Source organism: Pteropus vampyrus, unplaced genomic scaffold (assembly GCF_000151845.1).
Source record: "Pteropus vampyrus isolate Shadow unplaced genomic scaffold, Pvam_2.0 Scaffold47, whole genome shotgun sequence".
NCBI lineage: Eukaryota > Metazoa > Chordata > Mammalia > Chiroptera > Pteropodidae > Pteropus > Pteropus vampyrus.
This window is the reverse complement of record NW_011888828.1, coordinates 3428202-3435346: the sequence shown is the minus strand read 5'-3', so window position 1 is coordinate 3435346 and position 7145 is coordinate 3428202. Positions and strand designations below refer to the sequence as shown.

The 7145-nt window shown below is 39.2% G+C and overlaps 1 non-coding gene across 1 annotated transcript; it reads right to left on the bottom strand.

The window, feature by feature from the left end:
* Positions 1-3778: 3778 nt before the first annotated feature.
* On the bottom strand, positions 3779-3897 carry LOC111739186. Its single transcript, XR_002780159.1, has one exon. It is a non-coding gene; the product is annotated as a 5S ribosomal RNA (ribosomal RNA).
* Positions 3898-7145: the final 3248 nt, after the last annotated feature.

The following is a 7145-nucleotide window of genomic DNA, read 5'->3' as shown; positions in this document are numbered from 1 at the left end:
ACATTTAGACAGCTGTAAGTAATAATAACATTAAAAATAACATCTTTTTTTTGCATACTACTCACAGGTCACACAGCACTGGTATACACATTAGTTCCTCTAAATAGCCTTGAACTTGTTTGTTTGTTTGTTTATTACTGTGTTGATTATATTGTGACTTTATCAATGACTGACACAATAAACATGCTTTATCAACTAGCAATTCCCTAATCTCAATTTAAAGGTATGGTTTATATTGAAAATTACACCTCCTCACACACCCCCAGGAAATAAAAGCACCTGAAAAAATCAGAACAAGGAACTGTGGCTAATCAGCTTTTTGAACCTTAAAAGCAGTACCTTAAAACAGAATTATAACGTGAGGGAAGAAAGGCCGAAGGTCAGCTAGTTCTAACCTCTAATCCTGTTCTACATTCAAATATCCTCCCACAGGGGAGGCTCCATACTCTCCAGATAGCATTTGCATTTCCTAAATAGTGGCTTGCTCCTCAGGGCAGGAAGGCAACTTGCTGCCTGAGGTAGGAGAATAGGGAGCCATGAACTAGGAGTTGGAGGAAAGAAATGGGAGCTGCCTTAGGGAGAGAAGAGAGTTTATTTTTTCAATAGACACTGGCCCTTCACCTGAGTCCAACACGGCTGGTGTTGTGGAAGAAACACGGGAAAAATAGATCCCTCCTTCGAGGAGTTTATAGCCTCCTGCAGGAGGAAGAGCCTTTCACAGGAAGCAGTTAAATGAAGGGCGTGCCACGGAGTCACACCCCTTGAACTCTTAGCACTTGACTAATAAAGACAAATCAGATGACACTGGACAAAGGTACTTTGAATGGACCAAACAGGAATCAGAGATTTCACTTACCTAAACAAAGAATTCGTTAACAAATTGGAGGGGGTTGCAAGTTAGGACCGAAAAAGTAAGTCTTGAGTGAGTCTTGGGTTTCTAATTCTATTCTGAGGAGAGACATGAACTCAGTCTGCAGAGTTGTTCCCAGTGGGGAGAAGGCCTCAGAGGGGCCTGGCAGCATCACACCCAGGACTGCCCGCTGCCTTTTGCTGTGAGTCCTCCCTTAACTCAACCTTCTGTAGGGTACCTGGTTTTGAAGGCCACCTCTGTGAAGTTTCCTTGAACAGTCTCCATCTTCCAGGTATTGTTAACCAGTCCTTCTTCTGTCCCCACATTTATTGTGTACATCCCGCTCTTATGGACCAGCCGTACACACAGTATTGTAATGCTCAAATTACACATCTGTCTCTCTTACTGTACTGGAAAGCAAGGAGCCAGGCCTTGACATTTCTGTGTTCTTAGTGCTTCTGTATGGTGGCTGGCACTCGAGAGATGCTCTGTCAATGAATGTGTGACAGGATGAGTAAGTGAGTGAATGAGCGAATGAAAGGATAAATAATTGAATAAATGAAAGAGTACATGGAGAGTTAGTATGAGCAAAGAATTCAAGTCAACATTTTACCTAGGGAACAATGGCAAAAATGCCCTGCATGAAGCATATTTGGAAAGAACCAAAAGAAAATAGGTTAATAGAGTTAGGCCAGATAATGGAGGGCCTCGAGTGCTAAGAAACATTCCTTTGTTTATTTATTTTGTTCAACAAAAAATTTACTGTAAACTCTTCCAGGTAGTGTGAATAACATAATGCTATAGTCTCTAGCCTAAGGGGGTACCAAATTGAGGAGAGGATGCCTTCACAAGAGCTATGTTAAAAGGCAGACAATGGCAAAGGTGGTCAGAGAGGCACAACCAAGGAGCCTCAGGAACTGAAGTATCAATAAGTCACATTGGGTTATGCTAATAGAAATGCACCTGTACTGGTCTTCAAGGGTAAGAGGACCTGTGGAAGGCATAACATCAGCAAGGAAGCCGAGATGGAATCATGCAAAGCATGGAGAGGAAGCTAAGAATAGCTCCTTAAAGATAAAGTAAATCAGAAAACAGGGGTGAGGCAGAAGATGAAGATGTAAGCAGAGGCTGGATGAGATTGTGTAGGGTGTTTGTCAGGCTAAGACATTACACTGTGTTCTGGAGGAGCTGGGGAACACGTGGTGACTTGCTGCCTGTTAGGGTAGGGCTAATTACTATGAACACAGAGAACTGTCAGCCCAGTCCTGGATAAAAAGGCGAGGTAAATCTTTTTGACAGAACTACCTGAGGTTTTGAATTTTTTTTTTTTTTTTTACTGTATAATTAAGTGTCAAATGTTGAGATAGTTTCTGAGGCTTTTGCAAGGTAACTTGTTCTTCACATGCTGCCCTTTCATTGCACTAGATACTGTCATTATCATTGCTTGGTGTTCTAAGACAGACCTCTGCAGAGACAGATATACACAGACTATTTATTGGATTGATCCTGGAGTAGAAAGAAAAGCCAGCACCAACAAAGGATTCTGGGAAGATGGCAGAGTAGGAAGCACCAACTTCCCCACCTAGACAGCAATTGCACTAGTAGAATCAGTCTGATGTTACCTTTGAAATTCTGGAGTCTCTTGAAGGCTTGGAACGTTCAGGGAAAGGCTTATATAATAAATCATGATCAATTTCAGCTCTTAATACACTAGCAGCCACCCATTCCCCTCCCTCCAGTCCAATGGAAGGCAGCCGTGCATGTGTTCCTGGAGCAGTTTTCACATAGCTGATGGGAGCCAGCCTGGGCAAAAAGGACCCTGTCTTCCAAATATCAGAGATCTGTGCTCTGATCACTGATGCTGCTACTGATCTCAGAGGTGCAGACAAACAGGCAAGCAACCATTGTTGTTGCACATTCTCCCATTGTTGCAAGTCCCTCTCCTTCCAATTGAAGTGACTTCTAGGGGATTTAAAGGACTGTTGCCTTCTCAACTTAATTTTTCTATTTTTCCCCTTTTAGGAGCCAGACATTAGAGACTAGGACATTCAAAAGCAACTGCTTATATGAGGGAAATTAGAAAGTCATCACACATGTTTAGGAAAGGTGTAGGTTCAGAAAAGATCCAAGAAGACTTTAAGTTTACACCTCAAGTTGATCCTCTGCATGGAGATAGCCTACAACAATCAAAAACCAATTGTAAAAACAAAAAACCAGCAAACCCTAGGGAAGGAGTAGAATCTGATGTTCATAATTAACACATTATTAGATTCAAATGTTTACTTTTCAACAACAAAAAAAAATCAGTAGGTATACAATGAAATAGGTAAGTATGGCCCATTTAAAGGGAAAAAATAAATAGAAAGAATCTGTCTCTGAAAAAGACTTGATGATGGATCTTTTAGACAAAGCTTCTGGATTCTGGACAATTTATTTCTTCTCCTGGCCTTGGTTCCCTTATTATGGGATTCCAAAAAAAAAAAAAAAAAAAAAAGTTAAAACATAGGATTTGAGGTCAGAAAGAAGTGGGTAGCTCTGACATGTGCTGATTGTGTGACCTTGTGGAAGTTCCTTACGTTCTTCTGAACCTCGTCTGTAAAACAGGAATAATAATTCAATCTCAAAAAGTTGTTATAAGAAAAAACAATAGTAATTATTCAAATATATTGAAAACTAACAATTATGTACAAGATACTATGCTGCACGAACCATGTGATTTTAAAATGTTTTTAAGCACTCCTTAGGACATGATCTGGGTATATGGTAAAAACTAGCAGGGCAGAAAAGGAGATGTGAGCAACCTATGGAAAATTGTTCTTCCTTATTCAGATGTTTTTATTTTTTATTTTTTTTTAGGAGAGGCAACCCTTGGTTGACCTCACAGATTGCAAGGACCTTGTCAGTTTACAATCTCTTTTTTATTTTTTATGCCTGCAGCACCTGGTCTTCCTAGGTGGTCTCCCATCCCAGTACTAACCAGGCCCGACCCTGCTTACCTTCCAAGATCAGATGGGATCAGGCTTATTCAGGGTGGCATGGCTGTAGACTCAGATGTTTTAAATGCAAGCCTAGTATGTCAAATATACTTGATTAAGAAGGACAAATTACAATAAAATTTAAGGGTCCATTTAATTTTTGCATAGTCTAATTATGTTGTATTTTATATTTATTGAAATAAAAATAACTTACAGTTGCAAATAGTTCTAATGGATTTGTATATGGTTGTACTTTGTAGTGGGTTGTAGCTGTGTGTGTACAGTCTATCCAGACCCTAGTTCAAATAATTCATTTGACATTATGTCAGTGCTTCTCTACCAGAGACAGTTTTCCCTACCAGGGAACATTTGGCAATGTCTAGAGATGGTTTTGGTTGTCATGACAGTACAGTCCCTTACAACAAAGAATTACCAAAATGATGTTAGGAGTGCTGAGGTTGAGAAACCTCTCCCCGCTCCTTTCTTTCTTTCTTTCTTTCTTTCTTTCTTTCTTTCTTTCTTTCTTTCTTTCTTTCTTTCTGTCTTTCTGTCTTTCTGTCTTTCTGTCTTTCTGTCTTTCTTTCTGTCTTTCTTTCTGTCTTTATATATGTAATATTTCTATATAATATAAAATACATTTATGTATAATATATATAAAAATATACAGAGATCTATATATATAAATATAATGACATGCAAACATACAATCATCAAAGAAATAGAGCAAAAGTGAGTGACATAGGAAAAAAGAACTTTTCCAAGGAGAATGCTGATGAGGAGAGAAGGTGATGAAGCTGAATTGTGGGTCAGAAGAGTTTGTGGAGGATGGAGATGATCAAGATGTCAGGTTTCTGAACAAGTCAGCCAACTTTCCAATCCATCTGCCAAGAGTGTAGCCCAGTTCTGCCTCAGCCGAGTGACCCATCTGTGAGTCTTGGCTACTGGAGACAAAAGTGTTGCTATCTCTTCGAAGAACTGGGCACAATTGCAGAGCAATGCACACTAGCATTTTTGTTAGGAGTTGGCAAGTTCACAATTAGCGCAGTTGTTTCAGAAAGTGTGCGAATGCACTATGCTTCATGTCATTAATGTCGGCAGTGTGCTAGGAATAAAAGGATCTCTGGGGGAGGGGGTACGTGAGTTTTAATTATTCAAATACATGCAGAATTATACAGCCTTAAAGACTCCATTTCTGAAGCTCCTTCCTGCAGCCACACAATGTGTTAGATTCTACAAAGTGTTCAAAATAACTTTCTCACTTTGACTTAGGAATTGAAAAGAGGTCCATTAATTCTTTCAGGCTACCAGGTGATCATTTAGTCATTTCTGTTGTGGAGAAAAGAAAAAAGAAAAAAAAAAGAAAAGAAATCAGAAATGACAGAAAACTGGACTGATAAAAATCTCTTGGTCAACATCATCGCTTTTTTTTTTTTAATTGCAGCAGCTCAGAGGCAGTCTATCATTGTAATTCCCATGTTTTTTTTTTATTCAGTCATGTTTATCAAATGTTGTTATCATTGCTTTCCCTTCTCTTTTTTTTAATCTAAAAATAAATATTGAGGGTCCTATCATTTAAATATCAAATATTATAGTCTACGTTGTATGCCTCTGACAAGTTACATCTCCAGAGAAAAGGTATTTAACTTCAGGCCACCAAGATGCCATTTTGTGTTGGGCTGCCAGGTCAAGGAGTGGATCAAAGGAGACTGCTTCTCAATCCTTTGTGTATTAATCGACAAGCATTTAACAAGGGGCCTCTGGTACTCAGCATGGTGTTAGGTGCTATAAGATATATAAATATATGTTATGGATCTATAAACAAAAAGGCAAACATAAATATATAGGGGAAAATATCAGATTTAAAAAAAAACTTTAGTGGGTTCAGAGGCAGTATGTGTGGTGAAAGTGTGTTTTGATAGGGAGTGGATCAAAAGACTATTCTACAACAGCCAGTTAATAGAGTTTTGGGTTTTCAGGATCTCATAATCTAGTTAGGGAGACAAATTATATTTACAGTAGAGAATTAATGATCGCTAAATAGTTTGGTCTTAATTACCAGTGCAGTGTAAGTTTATAAAAGGAAAAACCAGGTTGGCTTGAGTAAATGGTTTGCTCTATGAAGTTGTTGAAATTAAGATGGGATGAATAATTTATGTTATAAAGAACTAGTCAAGCACAAAGTCTGAAATTGTTATCATACACATATACGCACACACACACATGCTCTGAAGCAACTCCCCTGAGCAAGGGAATGATAATCAATTGAGAGCCATAACATGTGCCGGGCGCTGTGCCAGGTGCTGGGGGCACCAACATGCCTACTAATGGAGCTCACAAAGAGACATCTGAGCAATTCGATTTAGCTGCAGGCCACAGGACAGACAGGAATAGGGAGAGTCTAGAGCTAAGGAGACTAGCTATGAGAATGGGCAGGGGGATGATGAGGGCCCGGACTGGTGTGTTGGGAGAGCAGGGGAAAAGTGAATCTGAAAGGCACTGAGGTACTTGGAGCCTGGATAAAGACATGAAAAACAGAGAAGCAGTAAGGAGGGCAGACACATGGGAGCAATGGTGATATCAGCAACTGAATTGGGGTACTTGAAAGGCAGCCAATTAGAATAATGGAGATGAAAATTTTGAAGATATTAAAAGTTAGTGACGGGACATACACATTGAAATAAGTGATAGGAAGATGGAATTATGGACTGATGCAAGATAAATGAGAATGGATGAATTCTCCAGGAACTGAGGAGAGAGAGAGAGGGAGGAAGGAAGAGAGAGAAAGAGTGAAAGAGCTATGAGAGAAAAAGATGAGAGAGATGAGAGGGAGATATCTGAGCCTTGAGGGCATCCCCAGAGTTAGAGCAAGAGCTGGGAGGGAAAGAAAGAGGGAATCAAAAGTAGTTGAAAAGGTCAAGAAGAAGTTGGAAAATACAGTGTCACTGACTCTAAGGGAGGAAAGAATGTGAAGGAGTGGGTTGTCAGGGTGGTTAAATGCCACAGGGAGGCCGACGAGAATGAAAACCAAGATAAAGCCATTATTGTATAAGACTGCACTCTATTAAACAGCCTGTGGGTTTTCTGTTTTAAAATTAAATGAAAAGTATCAGATATTAATAAGCTCTGAAATAAAGCATATATGCAAATGAACAACATCAAAGATTCAGTGACCTGCAGGGCTGAGATATCAGTTTCTGATAATCACATAGCACTTTTTTTTTCAAAGCATCTTTGAAGACATTATTTCAACTAAATTTTTACAACATTCCTCGGATGATTCTAGCCTAAAAGAAGCCAAATTTCCTGTTTTCATCATTTAC